Source organism: Arachis ipaensis, chromosome B05 (assembly GCF_000816755.2).
Source record: "Arachis ipaensis cultivar K30076 chromosome B05, Araip1.1, whole genome shotgun sequence".
Lineage (NCBI taxonomy): Eukaryota > Viridiplantae > Streptophyta > Magnoliopsida > Fabales > Fabaceae > Arachis > Arachis ipaensis.
The window spans coordinates 10,965,036-10,975,648 of record NC_029789.2 but is presented as its reverse complement, the minus strand read 5'-3'; positions in this window follow the sequence as shown (position 1 = coordinate 10,975,648).

The following is a 10,613-nucleotide window of genomic DNA, read 5'->3' as shown; positions in this document are numbered from 1 at the left end:
ATAGTAATTAGTGGCTAAGAGAAAGGAGTCGAATTTTAGCTTTCTTTTTTGTAGAGTATTACTTTTACTTTTTCAACAAACTTCAAGAGATATTTTTACTTTTGTCTCGTAACAAGTTGAGAGACATTTTTCATTTTGTCTCCTGAGAACCAGAACCAGAAACAGAAAAGAAGCAAAGAAGAAGAATTGACACCAGATATATCCTAGTTCAGCTACTAGGTGCAATGTAGCCTACATCGAATCTCCATCACAACAACGATGGAATTTCACTATCTTTTTCAAGATTACAAACACAAATTTTTCCATAGAATCTACCCAATCCTATCTGGGACAAATTCAGATTCTAACCCCAATCTGAATTTGACTTGGACTCATACCAAGCTTTCAACTGCAAAGTGCTAACCCAACTTGTAAAGGAATCCCTACAGAATCATGACACACAACAGAAAAAATGTAAGGGAATCCTTTCATAGACTTTTCTCTGTGTCTTCTATTTTTCTTCTATCTTCTTCTTTGAGTGATTGATTTAACCGAAACAAAGAGAAAGAGGAGAGAGAAGAGAGGAAGCAAGAAAGCTTTCGGTGGAAGCTTTTAATAAAATTAAATCACATTGAATTTGGAGTTTCGATTACCAAGGAGTGTAATTAATTGAATTGAAATTTAAGTTTCAGTAACCAAGGCATGAAGACTTTAACTTTGAATCCCCTTTGGTTTGTGATCACCGAACGGGTTACTAAGGCTTTGAGCCATCTTTCCTTAATTTGTTTAGCCACTTGAAGCAAATAATTATTGTTGGGCTAAACTTGTTTGTCAACCAAAACAGGCTTGTATTGACTGGCCTAATAGAAAATTAAATTTTTCTTCCTATACAAAAGCAACAACATCAAATAACCAATTGGAAACAATTAAATAAACACTTAATGATTTTAATTTTCTAATTTATATTTTAATAATATTTGATCATTATTTCAGTTTTCTAAATTCAACAATCTCCTCCTTGATGACAAGCATTATTAAACTGAATGAAAGGATTAAGATAGAAAACTTTCCTTTGAAGATTTGCAAGTTTTTCCCCTTTTCTTTTGTTCAAAGTGCTCCCCCTTAATGTGTGCCTGATTAACAAAATATTCAAGAAAGCAAAAACTGTGTAAAGCTCCAAAAGGTTCCTTAAAGATAAAAATTTCAAGAATTTGGAACCTTTAAGACCAAGCCATATTTTCACAAGAAAAAGCTTATAAAAAATTCAATAGTAACTAATCAATTAAAACAGAGTGCTCAAAACAAAGCCAAATCAGATCATAAAATAGAGCACGGTAACACAGCACTAAACAGGGCAGCCACTCCATGAAACAAGACAAAATAGTTTTAAATTAAAACAGTTTCAAATCACTTTTAGTCCTTTTTCTCCCCTTTTGTTATTTGTTTTTTCCCCTTTTGTCACCAAGGAGGGACACCTGCAAGCACAAGAGAGTAAATAGTGCAATCCATAATACATCATACATAACAAAAAACCGTATCAAATTTAAGTTTAGTATAGTCATCCAAGTTAAATGAAAAACAGTTCAACTAAGTCAAATTCAAAGAGAACACAATAAAGAAGCATTCAGCAGCAACAGGGAGCAAATTTAGGCATCAGGAGATTCATCATCAGATTCCAGAATATCCTCCTGGTGCACGAAACTGACTTCGCAAGTTTCGCACAAATAGACCGCCAAGTGCACCGGGTCGTCCAAGTAATACCTCACGTGAGTGAGGATCGATCCCACAGAGATTGTTAGTTTGAGCAAGCAATGGTTATCTTGTAGATCTTAGTCAGGTGGATAGAAAATATAGTTGTCACGAGAAAACGCATAAAACAGATAAATAAATAAAACGTTACTAGATAGGCGTGAAATCAATGTTATGAGAATGGTTGAGGCTTCAGAGATGCTTCTTCCTTCTGGATAAACTTTTCTCACCATCTACTCCAACTTCTGATTGATTCATTCCATAGTAGGCTGTAAATGATTAACGCTGGGTCAGCGGTCATTAATCTCCTCTACTTCAGATCAAATGCCGGGTCAGCGGTCATCCAATCTGAACAGGGGTGAAGCTCTAGCAGTCCATTCCCTTGGTGATCCTATTCAAAACGCCACAGACAAGGTTGGATCTTCCGAATCAGAGAACGTCGCTCCTTTGGTTCTAGCCTATACCACAAAGGCCCTAATCGCCCCGTACTTCGGCTGCACTAATGTATCCAAGTACCCAACAAAGTTGTGGATTAGCCGTCTAAGAGATGTATAATCAAGCTTGTGGTTCAGTACTATCCCGTCAAGGACTCGCACGAACCCATGTGAATAAGGATGACGGTAAAGTTACACTCCCAATTCATTAGGATGAAGAACGAAGATACATCTTAGAATGGAATCAAGCATAGATTGAAATAGAATAGTGATATTATTAATCCATAAAAATCAGCAGAGCTCCTAACCTTAACCTAGGAGGTTAGTGACTCATACTGTATATAGATTCAAATGTAAAAGTGGGGGAAGAAGATCCTAAACAAGGGTGATCTCCTCCTATATACTAATCCGATAACTAAGAATTACAGAAATAAGATAAACTAGTCTAGTAGTACAAAAATCTACTTTTTGGGCCTACTTGGTGAGTGTTTGGGCTGAGCTTGAGTGAAGCCACGAGTTGGTACTCCCCCTGGGGCGTTGGACGTCAGCTTTGCGCTCCTGAATGGGCGTTGGACGCCAGAAATGGGGTTGGTGGCTGGCATGAAATATCAGTTTTGGGTCTTCATTTCCAAAGCAAAGTATAGACTATTATATTTTTCTGGAAAGCCCTAGATATTAGCTTTTCATAGTCGTTGAGAGCGTTCCATTTGGACTTCTGTAGCTCCAGAAATGCTCTTTCGAGTGTATGGAGGTCAGAATTTGACAGCATTTGCAGTTCTTTCTCTGTCTTTGAATCAGACTTTGCCAAAACTCCTCAATTTCAGCCAAAAAATACCTGGAATCATCATAAACCACAACAACTCAAAGTAGAATCCAAAAATATAAATTTTGCACTAAAACCTATGAAAATATAATAAAACTTAAACAAAACATAACAAAAACTATATGAAAATGATGTTAAAAAGCGTATAAAATATCCGCTCATCACCTCCTCTTTCTCGAAATGAGCCATGTCCTTATCAACAGAGTCCAAATGCTTAATAAGCAAATTTACCCTTTTATGAGACTTTATCCAAGCCTTTTTATTTTCCAATGCATGCTTCCTAGCATCTTTGTAGGATTTCACCATTAGCTTGGACATGATAGAGAATTCCATTAGAACTTCTTTAACCATTCCGAAGAAAATATACTTATAAGAATCAGAGGTTCCAGCAGGAGAGGGAAGGCTGTCATCTTCACTTTCAGATAAAACAGAAGTTCTAGAACCTTTCACCATTTTACCTTTAACACTTTCTGGTACCCCACCACCCTTGATAGTTGAGACTCTATTCTCCACGGGTTTATTACTCAAATCAATATTAAAATGCTCAAAAACACAAGTCAAAAACATCCCATAGGGTAAATTACTCTTTTTATCACTTCTAACGCAATCCTACATATGTCGAATCATCGGATAATCAAAAGAGATTAGAACAGAGTTTAGAATGGCATAAAGCACTAGGGTATCATAGACAGTCACCCTCTAATAGGATCCACTTTGCGGCATAACAATGTGAGTAACAATGCGGTGTAACAAAGCCTTAACAGGACCAAGGGCCTTGTGTGTGAGATTGGTGCCATCCATAAAGGAAAAAAATTTACAGACTTGAGCCAGAGCATCCTGATGGGTCATACCAACGTGGTTGTCCCATTTTCCAGACATAAAAGCCATGACCCCTTCGTCCTCATATCCCAATGCAGCACTAATTGTTTCATTGCTTAAAATAAAATGAGTGTTTTTGACATATGAGTGAAGTTCACCTTCATGAAGAATCAGATTGGCATAGAACTCATGCACTAAGTTTGGATAAACCGGTTTTCTAATTTTAAAAATTAGGGTCCATTTCAAATCATGAAAATTGGATTGAAAATTAATTCCTTTATCAGAAAGAGCTTCAAGATCAACAACAAATGAAGCACACAAATGCCGGTTTACCAAGACTTCAATGTGAAACTCATAGGCTACACAGGATATGAATCGATAGGGATCATAGTGAGAGTGGGATTTACCATATTTATTTTTGAAGTCAAGTGAGTTGAGGTTGGGGGCTCACGGGTATTCTGAAGGACAGATCGCCTAGTTCCTCGAGAAGGACGTTGAGAAGGAGCAGAATGTCCAGATGGGTATGGAGTGAAATGCGGTGGTGGTGAGGAACGTCGAGGAGGAAGAGATGGATGATCATCTTCTTCGTGCATGGGCCTTTTACCCATTGTTCTCTTCCGTTAGGAGGAGGCTGCTTCCTTGCATGCCGATGAACTCTTTTGGAGAATGACCTTACGAGCCATAGATTCAAAGGATTGGGATGAATGGGAAAAAGAAGAGTGTGAGTGGATATGAATGTGATGTGAGTTTGTGGGCATTTGGACGATAAAGGAGAATTTTTGGAAGGAATTGGAATTCGGGTACTCCTTCTTGTGGGTAACTTCTTTCTCATATTGAATAAGAATGAAATGGAGAAAGAGAAGATGGAAAGTGGCAAAGAGGAAGGAAAGTAGAGAGAGATTAGGTGCCAATCGCCATAAATGCTTAGTGGAGGGTTACTCTTTTAAAGCAAAAGCATTTAATAAAAATGATTTTCAAAAACAAATAGGATTTAAAAAAAAATGGTAATCGAAAGGACTTTCCATGAAAAGTGGTGAAAAGTTGACTTTGAAAAGACCTTGAAAAGAACTAGTGTGAAAACTCATGAATATTTCAAAATAAAAAAAAATAAAGAATTATTTATGATTTAAAAAATAATGAACCCATATCACAAAATTTTGTCTATTCAGGCTCAAAGGTGGTTGAATCTGACTTGGGCCCAGAGTTCCAGAATTCTTGGACTTGATTAAGCCTTCCCCTTTTTAAGAGTTCATCACTTGCCTGGTTTTATTCCCCTGCTACCTACGAGACAAAAACATACAGAGAGTAGAAAATTATCATTTATTCAACTGAATTGAAATCCTTCATTCCCAGATTAGTTCTCAGCATACAAAATCTATCTTCACATAATTGTTTAGTAAATATGTCAGCCAGTTGTTCTTCGAATTTTACAAATTGAATATCAATAGTACTATTTTACACATGTTCTCGAATAAAATGATATCTTACTTCAATGTGCTTAGTTCTAGAGTGCAACACAGGATTTTTTGAAATATTTATTGTACTCATGTTGTCACAAAATAAGGGTATACTATCAATTTTCAATTTGTAATCCTCTAATTGAGTTTTTAACCAAATTAATTGTGAGCAACAAGCGAATGCGGAGATGTATTCAGCTTCAGCTGTGGATAAAGCAACAGTAGCTTGTTTTTTGCTTGATCACATGTTTAGAGAATTTTCAAGAAAACAACACATTTCTGAAGTGCTTCTTCTATCCACTCGGTCTCCCACATAATCTGCATCACAATACCCTACTGCACAAAACTCATTAGATTTAGGATACCATAAGCCAAGATCACATGTGTCTTTAATGTATCTAATGATTCTCTTAACGGTCGAAAGATGTGAATTTTTTGGGTGAGATTGGAATCTAGAACACACACCCACACTTTGAACAATGTCCGGTCTAGAGGATGTAAGATACATGAGAGATCCTATCATTCCTCTATACCTTGTTTCATCAACATCTTTACCATTTTTATTTTTGTCAAGTTTAGTGTTAGGATGCATAGGAATTCCCATTGGTTTGGAATTTTCTAAACCAAATTTCTTAATTAATCCATTGGTATATTTTTCTTGGTGAATAAAAATACCACTAGGAGCTTGTTTGATTTGAAGATCAAGAAAGAAAGTTAATTCTCTCATCAAACTCATTTCAAACTCACTAGTCATTAGTTTTCTAAACTCTTCACACAAGAATTCATTTGCCGAACCAAACACTATGTCATCCACATAAACTTGAACAAGCAATATGTCATCATTAGATTCTTTTATAAATAGAGTGGTATTGGTGGTACCCCTTTGAAAAATATTTTGTAACAAGAAGGTACTAAACCTTTCATACCAACCTCTTGGTGCTTGTCTAAGACCATAAAGGGCCTTTGAGAGTTTGAAAACATAATTGGGAATCTCTTTATTTTTAAAACTGGAGGGTTGAGGCACAAATACCTCTCTATCAATAAAACCATTTAGAAAGACACATTTAACATCCATTTAGAACATTTTAAAACCCTTATAGGCAGCTTAGGCAAGAAGCAACCGAATTGCTTCCATTCTTGCTACCGGGGCAAATGATTCATCAAAGTCAATGCCTTTCTCTTGATCATAATCTTGGACCACTAATCTAGCCTTGTTACGTACAACACTACCATCCTCACCCAATGTATTTTTGAAAATCCACTTAGTACCGGTTATCTTTTTACCATTAGTGTACGGTACAAGTGTCCAAACCTCGTTTTTCTCAAGTTGGGATAGCTCATCTTCCATGGCTTTTATCTGTAAGGGGTCTTCTAGAGCTTGATTCACATTGAGAGGTTCTAATTGGGACAAGAAGGCAATGTTGCTTGCATTTTCTTACTTCTTGTTTGAGGATCTTGTGGTTATGCCTTATGAGGGATCACCAAGATAAATTCATGAGGGTAATCCTTCAAAAACTTCCATTCACATGGCTTTTGAGAAGATGTTTTGCCTTGACAAGTTTCAGATGAGTTCACTATTATGGATTCTCTGGCTTGATCAGGAGACAAAACGGAAATGTCTCCTCCAATCTAAGGAGAAGTTTTTGGACTGACAGTTTCAACAATTGGGACAGATTTTGAGTTTGTTTGATTTTCTTGAGTGCTTGCTTCAGTTTCACTTCCTGCATCATCATCTAAAGTAGCACTGGGTATAGAGTTAGCATCACAAAAAGATACATGTATGGACTCTTCAATAGTTCTATGTTCCTTAAGGTAAACTCTAAATGCTTTGCTAGTGGTTGAGTACTCTACAAACATTCCTTCATATAATTTTGGATCAAATTTACCAAAATTTTCTTTGTTGTTAAGTACAAAATATTTGCATCAAAAAACATGAAAGTACTTGACATTAGGAGGAGTTCCTTTCCAAAGCTCATATGGGTTTTCTTCAAGCCTTTTCTAATGATTGTTCTATTTAGGATATAACAAGCTGTATTTACAGCTTCGGCCCACAAAAATTTTGGAACATCATTTTCACAAAGCATTGTCCTAGTCATTTCTTGAAGGCTTCTATTCCTTCTTTCAACAACTTCATTTTGTTGAGGTGTTCTAGGGCATGAAAAATTATGTGCTATTCCAAAATCATCACAAAAGCTTTCAAAATTTTGATTTTTAAATTCTTTTCCATGATCACTTCTTATGTGATCAATTTTTAAATCCTTTTCATTTTGAATCTTTTTACAAAGAGAAGAAAAGGCATAAAAAACATCATTTTTATGAGCCAAGAAAAGAACCCAACCATATCTTGAATAGTCATCAATCACTACCAAACCATAGTATTTGCCTCCCAAACTTTGAGTTCTAGTGGGACCGAAAAGATCAATATGCAACATCTCTAATGGCCTTTTAGTAGAAATTTCATCTTTGGGTTTAAAAGAAGATTTTACTTGTTTGCCTAATTGACAAGCTTTACAAGTAATATCTTTGTCAAATTTAATATTTCGAATTCCCCTAACCAAATTTTTCTTAACAGGCTTAGAAATTTGGTAGATGATTGCATATCCTAATTTCTTATACCAAAGCCATTTTCAGATTCAATAGATGTAAAACATGTTACTTTTTTTATCTTTTAAATCCTCTAGAGTAAGTCCATACATATTATTGCACCTTTTTACTTCAAACAAAATATCACCGAATTTCTCACAAACAACTAAGCAATCCAATTTCCTAAATATAACCAAATATCTAAGATCACATAATTGGCTAATGCTTAGAAGATTATGTTTCAATCCATCAACAAGCAAAATATTATTTATGAAAGAAGAAAAGTTCTTACCCACTTTACCTATGGCCACAATTTTTTCTTTTCCATTATCACCGAAAGTAACAAAGCCTCTATCATACTCATCAAGCTTGATGAAGAATGTTGACTTTCCGGTCATATGCATAGAGCATCCACTATCCATATACCACATGTTGTCTTTTCTCTTGGATGCTAGGCAAACCTACAAAAATGCTTAAGTGATCTTAGGTATCCAAATCTTTTTTAATCCTTTTATGTCAAACCATCTTCTTTTCCCCAAGGCATTATAGTTACCAACAATCTTATAAATTTTATCTCCAATCATTCTTTCACTTATGAAACATTGAATTGGAAAATGAACATCCCGATTGCATAATCTACAATACCTTTTAGGTTGCTATTTTTTCAGATTGGTTGGGTTTTGAAATCTTACGTCATCCGAAGTGGAAGCCATATTAGCAAAAGAAGATTTTTCAAAAATAGTTTTTGAATTTTTATGGAAATCCAAACTAGCTTTGTCATAGAGAGGTTTTTGACTAGCCAAAAGTTTATTCAAATTTTCAAAACTTTGAGCAAAGTTAGCTAGGTCCTCTTTTAGACTTTTTACCTCTTTATGCAACCTTTCATTTTCCTCAAAATAATTTAGATATGCAATCACAGAATGTTGGTTTTCACAGTCTTTAATTTCAGTCTTTAACCGCTTGTTTTCTTCAACAAGATCAACAGCAATTTTGGCTTCCTTTAATTTATCTTTGAGAAAACTATTTTCTGCATTTAGAATGGTAACTTGAGATTCAAGTTCATAGTTTTTATTTAAAAAGCATCTGATTTTTTTATTGAGATGATCTATCATAAGATGAAGGTCTTCAATAGTAGGTTCAATGAGACGTACCTCATCAGTTTGATTGGCCATGAGACAGGTTTGAGATTTGCTGTCTGATTCTTCCTCATCTTCAGAGTCGTTCTCCAAGTCTTCCCAGGATGTCATGAGTCATTTCTTCTTTTCTTTTTTCGGCTTGTCTTCTTTTTTCAGTTTTGGACAATTAAACTTGTAATGTCCAGCTTCTTTGCAATTGTGGCAAATGACCTTGCTTAAATCCCTCCTAGGTTTCCTTGAATTGCGTCCTTTGTTTCGTTCCTTTTGCTTCATCATTCTCCTGAATTTCTTAGCAAACAGAACAAAATCATCGTTAGATAAATCATCGCTAGATTCTTCATCCAAAGATTCAGTGACTGATTTGAGAGCAACTCCTTTCTTTTTTGTATCTTTTTTCAAATAGGTATTTTTAAAAGCAAGTAAGTTTCCTCTCAGATCATCGTAGGTCATTTCATCAATGCCACTACTCTTAGCTATTACTATAGCCTTGGTTTCCCACTCTTTAGTGAGACATCTCAAGATTTTTCTCACAAGTACAGATTCTGAATGTTTGATTCCCATAGCATCCAAGCCAGCGATGATAACGTTGAATCTTTCAAACATTTCATCAATTGTTTCTCCTTCCTTCATTGAGAACATTTCGTATTCTCTGTTTAGCATGTCTATTCTGGTTCTTTTGACTTGGATTGTGCCTTCATGAGTAACTTGAAACTTGTTCCAGATTTTCTTTGCTGTTGTGCATCTTGATACCCGTCAGTATTCCTCGAAGCTGACAGCACAATTAAGCAGGTTGATAGCTTTGGCGTTGAGCTCTATTTTCTTTCTGTCATCGTCATTCCAATCAGCCTCAACCTTGGGAACAACCATACCATCAGCTCTTATTGTGGTTGGGAATTGTGGGCCTTCCAGAATTATCTTCCAAAGTCTATAATCTACAGACTGAACAAAAATCTTCATTCTCTCCTTCCAGTAGCTGTAGTTCTTTCCATTGAAGAACGGAGGTCAGTTACTTGATTGCCCTTCTGTCAGAGTATAGGCCACCATATTAGTACCACTTTGTTCTCCATCAGGATCTTTTCTCCAAGCTGCAAAGCTTGATCTCTTTGAGACCAAGCTCTTATACCAATTGATGGTAATCAGTGGCTAAGAGAAGGGGGGTTGAATCTTAGCTTCCTTTTTCGCAGGGTATTACTTTTACTTTTTCAACAAACTTCAGGAGATATTTTCACTTTTGCCTCGTAACAAGTTGAGAGACATTTTTCATTTTGTCTCCTGAGAATCAGAAATAGAAAAGAAACAAAGAAGAAGAATTGACACAAGATATATCCTGGTTCAGCTACTAGGTGCAATGTAGCCTACATCTAGACTCCATCACAATAATGATAGAATTTTACTATCTTTTTCAAGATTACAAACATCAATTCTTCCCTAGGATCTACCCAATCCTATCTGGAACAGATCTAGATTCTAACCCCAATCTGAATTTGACTTAGACTCATACCAAGCTTTCAACTGCAAAGTGCTAACCCAAGTTGCAAGAGAATTCCCATAGGATCATGACACACAACAGAAAGATGTACAAAGAAACTCTGAGACATCTATAGCATTTCATCTAATTTTGATCACTGTATTT